Consider the following 11,477-nt stretch of genomic DNA (forward strand, 5'->3'; position numbering starts at 1 on the left):
CTAGATTGCTCGATGAAATACATGACAAAAATTGCAGACCTCACATGAATGGTTTCGTTTTAGCCAAGAAGATATTAAGAGAAGGGTATTTCTAGATGACCATGGAGACAGACTGCATCAAATATGTTGTTATCAATGCCAAATACATGCCGATATATTATGAGTGCCGCCCAACAAACTCAATGCAATGAGTTTACCCTGGCCTTTCTCTGCTTGGGGAATGGATGTCATCAGACCAATCAAACCCGCGACTTCAAACGGAAACAGGTTCATTTTGATGGCTATAGATTACTTCACAAAATGGGTTGAAGCCGTTTCCTATAAGGCTGTGACTAAGAAGGTCGTAGCGGATTATTTCAGGGATCGTATTTTTTATCGATTTGGAGTACTTGAGTCAATCATTACTGAAAATGCCGCCAATCTCAAGAGTGATCTGATGAAAGATATGTGTGAAACATTCAAGATCAAGCATCAGAATTCTATAGCATACAGGTCGTAGATGAATGGAGTCGTAGAAGCCGCCAACAAGAACATCAAGAAGATATTGAGGGAAATGGTGGACAACTACAAGTAATGGCACGAGAAGCTACCATTTGCTTTGCTCGGGTACTGTACCACAGTTCGTACATCAACTGGGGAAACTCCCTACATACTGGTCTACAGTACTGAAGCCGTTATTCCAGCCAAAGTGGAGATTCCCTCCTTAAGAATCATACAAGAGGACGAGCTCAGCGACACAGAATGGATACAGAGCCGGTATGAACAACTAGCTCTCATTGATGGTAAGAGAATGAACACAGTGTGTCATGGTCAAATCTACTAGAATAGAATGGCAAGGGCTTTCAACAAAAAGGTTTGATAGAGGCAATTCACATCGGGGCAATTGGTGCTGAAACGGATCTTCCTACATCAAGATAAAGCAAAGGGGAAATTCTCACCCAACTGGAAAGACCCTTACATAGTTCACTGACTACTGACAGGAGAAGAACTTATACTTGTAGAGATAGATGGAGAGATATGGCCAAAACCTATCAACTCAGACGCAGCCAAAAGATATTACATTTAAGACTATGTTTGCACTTTCTATTTGATGTAACCTGAACTACGCTTGACATGATTCCCGTTTAAGAGGGGATACGTAGGCAGCCATGTGGGTTTAGTCACATCATAATAAAATCTTTATTCCCCTCTATTGTTAGAAACTGGGGCAAGATTTCGAGTTTGTCAGATCTCATTATGTCAAGGATCACCAAGAAGAGCATTGCCAGAAGTAGGCATATAAACTAGGGCAGAATTTTGAGGAGGGTCCTCAAAATTCCTAGTTGAGGAGGTTGTAATGTCTCAAACCGTGTCACAGTATCCGATTCTAAATTTATTTGTTTTATGCATTATCACATATTTTTAACAACTGCATTTTTAAATAAATGATATGCCATAAATGCATGTTTTCGAAAATTTCATTTTCTGTAATAGCCAGATGTTACCCAGGGTGACACAAACAAGGCAGCAGGACGAGGAGAAGAGGCGAGATGAAGAATCAAAAGCATGAACCAACCTTTCCCCTACAACTCACGATTTTTCTTTGGATGTAGGCACAATGGATATTACAAACATGTCCGCAAATATATACATACAATAAGATCACTATCTTCACACCAATAGAAGTCGCCAAGCACAAACGCGTCAAGCTAAGAATGTTCTCTTCCCGCGTAGGGCTAAACATCGCCCTCATTATTGCATAAGGCTAAGCATTTTCTTCCCTTGCATGATACTAAGCATTGTCTCCGCTACACTGCATGAGGCTAAGCACTGCCTCCATTATTGCATAAGGCTAAGCACTACCTCCATTATTGAATAAGGCTAAGCACTGCCTTTCCTTGCATGAGACTAAGCATTATCTCCATTCTTCGCATGAGGCTAAGCACTGCCTTTCCTTGCATGAGACTAAGAATTATCTCTATTATTTGCATGAGGCTAAGCACTGCCTCGATTATTGCATAAGACTAAGCACTTACTTCCCTTGCATGAGATTAAGCAATGTCTCCGCTACACTGCATGAGGCTAAGCACTGCCTCCATTATTGCATATGGCTAACCACTGCCTTCCCTTGCATGAGACTAAGCATTGTCTCCGCTACACCGCATGAGGCTAAGAATCGCCTCCATTATTGCATAAGGCTAAGCATTGACTTTCTTTGCATGAGACTAAGCGTTGTCTCCATCCTTTGCATGAGTCTAAGGACTGCCTCCATCATTGCATAAGGCTAGGAACTTCCTTCCCTTACATGAGACTAAGCACTGTCTCCACTACATTGCATGAGGCTATGCATTGCCTCCATCATTAAGGCTAAACGCTGCCTTCCCTTGCATGAGGCTAAGCATTGCCTCCATCTCTGCATAGGGCTAAACATTGCCCTCATCACACACAAGGCTAAGTGTTGCCTTGTCTTGTTCTCGCATACAGTTAAACATCAACTGTTCCCTCGATCAAACAATCAATATTTACATATCTTTGCATTTCATGGGCTGAAACATCGCCACATTATCTGAAGGCATCATAGTCTGAGGGCATTATCCTCATAGCCCGAAGACATCATGCCATGGCTGGAGGATCTCTCGAAATTATATATCATTATTCAAAGGCGTCATAGTTCAGAGGCACCATCCTCATGGCCCGGGGATACTATTTCATGGCCTGCGAATCGCTTATCATATGCTTCATTGCCCAGGATGTCATGGTCTAAGGACATCATCCTCATCATCCAAAGACAACTCTCATGGTCGGGAGGGAATTTGTATCATGTTTAAATTCTCGCAATAACCCCGTATATTTGTATGCATCATGTTTTAAGTTTTGCAGGTGACTCGGAAGGTAATATTTCTACAAACAGGAGCAATCCTCGCTCCAGTTTGCGTTCATAATGTTCACATCTTTCGATCATCTCAAACATAATCAATGATCAGCAATTTATTACCCTTTATCCCATAACCGCTCAGATACTTGCCTTATACATCCGTAACGTTCAAATTCGCATTCGTAGCTCCACCTGAAATTATCCGTTATTCACGACTATATCATATCCAAGAGTCCTTTACGAAACGTATGACCATCCATATAATAATTCCATCGATTTTGCTCGCCTTTGGATCCAGAACAACACACAGCCTGATTTCCATAACACCATGGATATGTAGACAACTCAAGAATCAAGGTTCGACCCTCATTTTTCAAAAACACACATCATCCCTACTCATTTTGGACAAAATTGCTCATCATTTTCATTACCCGACAACTCTTTCATCATTCCCAGGTAAAGAGAGGCAACTGTTGATACCCCAATTTTGCCCTCATATTTTTATAAATATCCTATATAATTTCAAAGTATCATTCCTGCATCATTACCAATTCACAAGGGTCATATTAGTACTTTTTATAACTTTTCATAATTTTTAAGGTTTTAAAATTAATTTTCTTGCTTTTAAATTATTCAAATATTTATTAATTACTCATTCAAATTATTTCTGTAATGAATTAATTATCCAAATTTATTGTTCATACTTATATATATCCTTTATAACATTTTACTTCAATTTATATAATTACATTTGCAATTTTAAAACTATTTAATCATTCTTCGCAATAATAGCCTATACTTTACAATTAATTATATTTTTTGTCATTTTATTCAGGATCAAAATAATTTTTTATATTTTATATAACCTTCATCTATTATTTTAAAATTTTAAGTTGCATAAATAATATTTTTATATTTATTTAACTATTTTATTAAATTATCTTTCCTTAATTGTTTGTATTTAAAAATCCAGCCCAATCCCCAAGCCAATTTTCGGACCAAATAGGCAGCACAGATACCCCAAAACCCTTGGCCCAATTTTCCTTAATTATTTACTTACCATATCTATGTTTCTCCGCTACTGGTCAAACATTTATGGTATTACTTAGGTACTTGCCCAATTTTGGCAAGTGTCATCTTTATATCGGACTGGAATCGACCTCAATCTTGGAGATTTGGACAATATTGCGTCCATATACATGAAGGAAGGCCTGATTCTTCATACCAGTTGGTTGATTCTTGAGTATCGAACCTAACTAGGGTTTGGAGTTTGAATTCTTTCCTTTCCGGTTACTCTACTGATTGCATGTGATATTTTACTTCTTCTTGTTTATGTTTGCTTGATATTTTTCCTTTTTTACTCGCCTGATTCAACACTATATAAACCCCTTTCCCCTAATTCCCTAGGGACAGGCCTTTATCACTGGATTCTCACTCTCACTCGCCCTATACCATTATGAAACTTGAGCTCTTGGTCAGCTGAAAGATAAGGCCACCGGAATTCGATTATTCATCTTATTATCTGATTTATCTGCATATCATCTTATATGATGTACAAGTGACTGAGCAATGATTTTGAGTAATTGTACACACACACAAATATAGTTCTTTTAGTACCTTATATATGATCACATTATTGTTCAGTACTTGTTGGATTTATGAAATTGTCCAGGTTATAGCATTTATCATTTATAATTCTTGTTGTTTCTACCTTGCCGAGGTTAGATACGATACTTATTGAGTACATAGGGTTAGTTGTACTCATACTACACTCTGCACTTAATTGTACAGATCCAAGTGTGGGAACCAGTTATCAACAGTAGATTTGCTTGTTGGACTGGACTTCGAGAGGCGAGGTAGAGCTGTATTCTTGGCCGCAGTTTTGACTTGTCTTTTCTTATGTACTGTTATTTCAATTCAAATGGTATTATTATTTAGTTCAGACTTCTATTTCATTATAGAGCTCACGACTCTGTATTAACCAATTTCTGGGGGGATTTACCTTGTATTAGCAGTATTTGATTATTTTGAGATTTCAGACTTATGCTATTTCTATAAAATCCGTTATTTTGGTTCTTTATTGTTATGTTTTGGTTTGACTAGCCGGTGTGCTAGGCGTCATCACGATAGGTTAGGATTTTGGGTTGTGACAGTGTAGCATGAGTACAACCGACCCAATGTACTTAACCAGTATCATAACTAACCTCGGCAAAGGGTAAAAGAGGCAAGAATTATAAATGATACTTGCTATAACCTGTACAGTTTCATCAATTCAAAAAGTACATAAATAATAATGTGATCAAGTCATAAAGCACAGAAAGAACCATCTGTGTGTGCATAATTACTCAAGTCCTCTGATTAGTCAATTTTATAGCATATAAAGATAAGCAAATAAATCAGGAAATTAACCACGAAAATTGCAAGTAAAGATGAAATGCAAAATCCAAGTAGACACTGGCCATATTTTCCTCAACAATTCCATATCCGTACCAAACCACTGATCAGTTTCCTCAAATCTACGTGTACACCATTAAGAGAGAAATATGAGAGGGTGACGCTAGGGGGATGGATCCATATCCATACTCTGCACGGATAACTCACGTGTTGCATGGACAACTCACGTGCGAATAATATCAACCGCATGGAAACTTCACGTGCTAATAATATTAATATCTGGATCCGCATGGATAACTCACGTGCTACAAGGACAACTCACTTTCCAATAATCACAATTCACCCGGTGTGATCATAGGCTACCAGTCTAGATCAAAACACACAGAAAGCAAATATACGAGAGTAGATGTACATGGTCAATGATTATCCAATTTCGTACTTGTATAAATAACATGATATAGTGTATGCATGTGCAATGTGTGGAATCACAGCTAGAACAGATAATTGCATCATGAAATAGCAATTTATCAGGTTCAATTGGGAAAATAACCTCGATGAAATCTCAAATGTGGTACAAATTTCTCACAGAGGGGTACAAATAAGAGAAACATCATCGCTTGAAGCTTAGCAATCAATTCAAAGCATGTCATAAACTAAGCATTACCCCGAGCATGAGAATAGTACCCCGGTGCATGCATATGGGCTCAACCCCACACATATGCGCCAGTCATAGTACGTAGCTATCATAAATAATTCAGGTAACTAGTGCCTCAACCAAGTTAACGTAAGATATTTACCTCAAGCAAGCCAAATCACTCCTCTAACAAGCCCTTCTCGTGCGTATCAATCTCCGGACAGCTCGAATCTAACCAAAATAACTTAATACCCTCAATAATAGCCATAGGAAACAATTAAAAATGATAAAGCTAAAGTTGTGAATCAAATATGCAAAGTCAACCCAAAAGGTCAACCTCGGGACCTCACCACGGAACCCAAAAAAATTCACAAATTCCGAACACCCATTCAATTACGAGTCCAACCATACTAATTTCATCCACAAATCGACCCTCAAATCACCAAATCTCACTCTCCAATACCATGGTATAAAATCCCAAAAATTCACTTTAAATTTACATAATCTAGGTATAATATTCAATTGGTAATCAATATTTATCATCAAAATTGAATAAACTTCACTTACCTCTTCAATTATGGTGAAAAACACTACAACAATCGCCCTTAGTCGAACTCCACAACTCCCAAAATGAGAAAATCAATGAAATCCTTCGAATATAACTCTGCCAGTGAATCCTCACCTGCGGTCACTTAACCAAACTTGCAGTCCCGCTTCTACTTAATATTGGCCGCTTCTGAAACTCACATCTGCGATAGCGCTTCTGCGCAAAACCTTCTGCATCTGCGGACAACCACCTCCAACCTCACCTTCGCTTTTGCGACCCTTAGGCCGCACCTGCAGCTCCGTATCCTCATATGCGGTCCCAACCTCCTTTGCTTCTGTGATCCTTCAGCCTCACCGCGGCTTCGCATCTGCGGCCAAGCCCACTGCAGATCAGACCACACCAGAAACCATAAAGCTTCAGCAATAACACCAAGTCCAATATGAATCTGAATTCAATCCGAATCACACTTAAGGCACTTGGGACCTCGTCCAAACATACCAACAAGTGTTAAAACACAATACGAACTTACTCGAAGTCTGAAATCATATCAAACAACATCAAAACTGCAAATCGACTCTCCAAATCATGCCTAATGAAACTAATGAACTTCCAACTTCTAAAACTAATGTTGAATCAAATCAAACTGATTCTGAATGAGCTCTGATTTTTCACACTAGTCCCAAATAATACAACGGACATATTCTAACTTTTGGAACCGTATTCCTAACCCGATATCAACTAAGTCAACTCTTGGTCAAACCTCACAACCTTCCAAACCTTCAATGTTTCAACTTTCGCCAAAAAATATCAAATCGACCTACGGACCTCAAAATCAACATCCGGACATACGCCTAAGTCCAATATCACCATACAAAGCTATCGAAAATGTAAAAACTCCATTCTAGATTCGTCTACACAAAAGTCAAACTTCGGTCAACTCTTCCAACTTAAGCCTTCAACCTTTGGTCTAAGTGTCCCAATTCACTCCTAAACATTCCCGAAACCAATCTTAAACACCCCGGTAAATCACATAACCACAAATGAACATAGGAGAAGCAATAAAAAGGGTAACGAGGCTACAATACACAAAACGACCGGCTGGGTCATTACATTCCCCCCTTTAAAACAAATATTCATTCTCGAACGGGTTTAGAATCATATGTGGACTCTCAAATAGGTGTGGATATCTACTCCGTATCTACCACTCGATTTCCTAAGTAGCCTCCTCGACCGAGTGATCTCTCCAACAAAATTTCACTGATGATATATTCTTCCGACCTCAACTTTCAAACTTGCTGGTCCAAAATTGCTGCCGGCTCCACATCATAAGTCAAGTCCCCATCCATTTGTATTGTGCTGAAGTCCAAAATATGTAACGGATCACCATAATACTTTCAGAGTGTAGAAACATGAAACAGTAGGTGAACAACTGATAGACTAAGTGGCAATGCAAGTCTGTAAGACACCTTTCCCACCCACTAAAGCACCTCAAAAGGACCAATATAAAGAGGGCTCAACTTGCCCTTCATACCGAACCTCATCACACCCTTCATGCGCAAAACTCTAAGCAAAACCTTCTCACCCACAATGCACGCAACATCACAAAACTTCCTATCAACATAACACTGATGCCTGGACTGTGATGTACGAACCCACTCCTCGATCACATTTACCTTCTCTATGGCATCATAGATTAAATCAATACCCAATAACCTAGCCTCCCCAGTCTCAAATCAACCGACCGGAGAACGACATCTCCTCCCATATAAGGCCTCATAAGGAGCAATCTGGATACTAGACGAAAAGCTGTTGTTGTAAGCGAACTCTGCTAATGAAAGAAACTAATCCCATGAACCTCCGAAATCCATAACACAGGCATGTAACATAGGATCCAAAATTTTAATAGTGCGCTCGAACTTCCCATCCGTTTAAGGGTGGAACGTTGTACTCAACTCAACCCGTGTGACTAACTCTCGCTGCACTGCTCGTCAAAACTATGATGTGAAATGTGTGTTGCAGTCAAAAATGATGGAAATAGGCATGCCATGCAAGCGGATAATCTCTCAAATGTAAATTTGAGCCAACCGCTTAGAATAATAGGAAGTCATCACCAGAATGAAGTGTGCGAACTTAATCAACCGGTCCACAATAATCCAGACCGCATCATATTTCCTCAAGGTATGTGGTAAGCCTACCATAAAATTCATAATGATGCGCTCCCACTTATACTCCGGTATCTCCAATCTCTGAGTCAAACCACCCAGTTTCTGATGCTCGTACTTCACCTATTGACAATTCAAACACCGAGAGACATAATCAACAATATCTTTCTTCATCATCCGCCATCAATAATGTTGTTTCAAGTCACGGTACATCTTCGTGACACCTAAGTGAACGGAATAACTTGAACTGTGAGCGTATTCAAGGATCAGCTCTCTCAACCCATTCAGATTTGGAACACAAATCCCTCTTTGAAGCTGCATAACACCATCATCACCAATCAAAACCTCCTTGGCACAACCCCGCTACATTGTGTCCTTTAACACAAACAAGTAAGGATCATCAAACTGGCAAGTCTTGATACGCTCCAACAACGATGACTAAGCCACAACGCATTCAAAAACCTAGATGGGCTCTGAAATATCCAATCTCAAAAACTGATTGGACAAAACCTGAACATCCATGGCTAGTGGCCTCTCTACTACCGGTAAATATGCCAAACTACCCATACTCTCATCCTTCCTACTCAATGCATCGGCCACCATATTGGCCTTCCCCCGATGATATAATATGGTGATATCATAGTTTTTCTGCAACTCTAACCACCTCTGCTGCCGCAAATTAAGATCCTTCTTTTTGAATAGGTGCTGGAGACTCTGATGGTCGGTAGAGACCTCACAATGAACATCGTACAGATAGTACCTCCAAATCTTCAATACGTGAACAATAGCTGACAACTCTAAACCATGCACATGGTAATTCTTCTCATGAACCTTCAATTGCTGAGACGCGTAGGCAATTACTCTACCGTCCTACATCAGCACCGTGCCAAGCCCAATGTACGACGCATTAAAATACACGGTGTAAGATGTCGAACTTATAGGCAACACCAACACTGGGCTTTAGTCAATGCAGTCTTGATCTTCCAAAAGCTCACCTCATACTTGTTGGACCATATGAAAGAAGCACCCTTCTGGGTCAATATGGTCAAAGGTGCAGCAATAGACGAGAAACCCTCCACAAAACAGCGATAATAACATGCCAAACCAAGAAAGCTCCGAATCTCACTAGCTGAAGACGGTCTAGGCCAAATCTGAATTGTCTCAATCTTCTTTGGATCTACTTTGATCCCCTCACTAGACACCATGTGGCCTAAGAATGCCACTGAATTAAGCTAAAACTCATACTTGGAGAATTTAGCATATAGAATTTTCTCTCTCAAAGTCTAGAGTACAATCCTCAAATGCTGCTCATGATCTTCCTAGCTGCGTGAGTACACCAATATATCATCAACGAATACTATAATGAAAATTCCAAGATACGGCTGGAACACACTGTTCATCAGGTGCATAAAGTCTATTGGGGCATTGGTCAGCCCAAAAGACATCACCAGAAACTCATAGTGCCCATAGTGGATCCTGAAAGGCATCTCAGAATATCTTAATCCCAAATCTTAAACTGATGATACCCTAACCTCAAATCAATCTTTGAGAACACTCTAGCATCCTGAAGCTGATTAAATAAGTCATCAATGCGCCATATTGGGCACTTATTCATAATTGTAACTTTGCTCAAATGCCTATAGTCAATACACATTCTCATAGTACCATCTTTCTTCTTCACAAATAGAACCAGTACACCCCAAGGTGACACACTAGGCCTGATGAAGCCCTTATCAAGAAACCCTAAAGTTGTTCCTTTAACTCTTTCAATTCCGTTGGTGCCATGCGATACGCTAGAATAGAGACGGGCTGAGTGCCCGGCACCAAATCAATACCAAAATCAATGTCCTTATCGGGTGGCATGCCTGACAGATCTATAGGAAACACATATGGGAAGTCTCTCACTACCGAAACAAACTCAATGGTAGGAGTATCAGCACCAACATCCCTCACAAAAGCGAAATATGCCAGACATCCCTTCTCAACCATATGGGCCTTCAACTATGAAATCACTCTACTGGGGACATAATAGAGGGAACCTCTCCATTCAACCTTAGGCAATCCCGGCATCGCCAATGTCACGGTCTTAGCATGACAATCCAGAATAGAGTGACATGGAGACAACCAATCCATGCCTAAAATCACGTCAAAATCAACCATGCTAAGCAGTAAAAGATCTACTCTCATCTCTAATCCCCAATAGTCACCATACACAACTGATACACACAGTTTAAAATAACAAAGTCACCCACCGATATAGATACATGAACATGCATGACTAAAGAATCATGCGTCATATCTAAATAACGAGCAAAACATGATAACAGATATGAATAAGGGGAACCAGGATCAAGTAATATTGATGCATCCTTGTGGAATACTGAAACAAAACTTGTAATCATGGCGTCGAAAGTAACTGCCTCTAGCCTAGCGGGAAATGCATTGAAATGGGCCTGACCACCGCCTGAACGACCTCTTCCTTTAAGGCGACCTCGCGCGGACTGAGCCCTGCCCTAAGCTGGCTTGCGGGTGGTGTAGCTGCGGGTTTTGAAGTCATTGATTCAGAGCCTTGATATGGAGCCCTACTCAATAGTCTGGGGTAATCACTCTTAAGATGACTCAAGTCCCCGCACTCAAAATAACCTCTCCTTTGATGGAGCTACTGACCCTGATAATTTGAATAGCTGTCTGTGGAACCCTGTGAAGATGAAGTATGGTAAGAACATTGTGTCGGAAATGCACTAAATGATGACTGGACTGGGCATGCACTATAGGAATTGTGGCTAACTGAAGAACCACGAGGAACATGGTGAGCTGCCTGAACGGTTCTAGAAGGACGACCTTTGCTGTAATGGGACTAGCCTCCAGATGAGGCACTACTGAAAC

The sequence above is a fragment of the Nicotiana tabacum genome, chromosome 9 (genome assembly GCF_000715075.1).
Source record: "Nicotiana tabacum cultivar K326 chromosome 9, ASM71507v2, whole genome shotgun sequence".
Lineage (NCBI taxonomy): Eukaryota > Viridiplantae > Streptophyta > Magnoliopsida > Solanales > Solanaceae > Nicotiana > Nicotiana tabacum.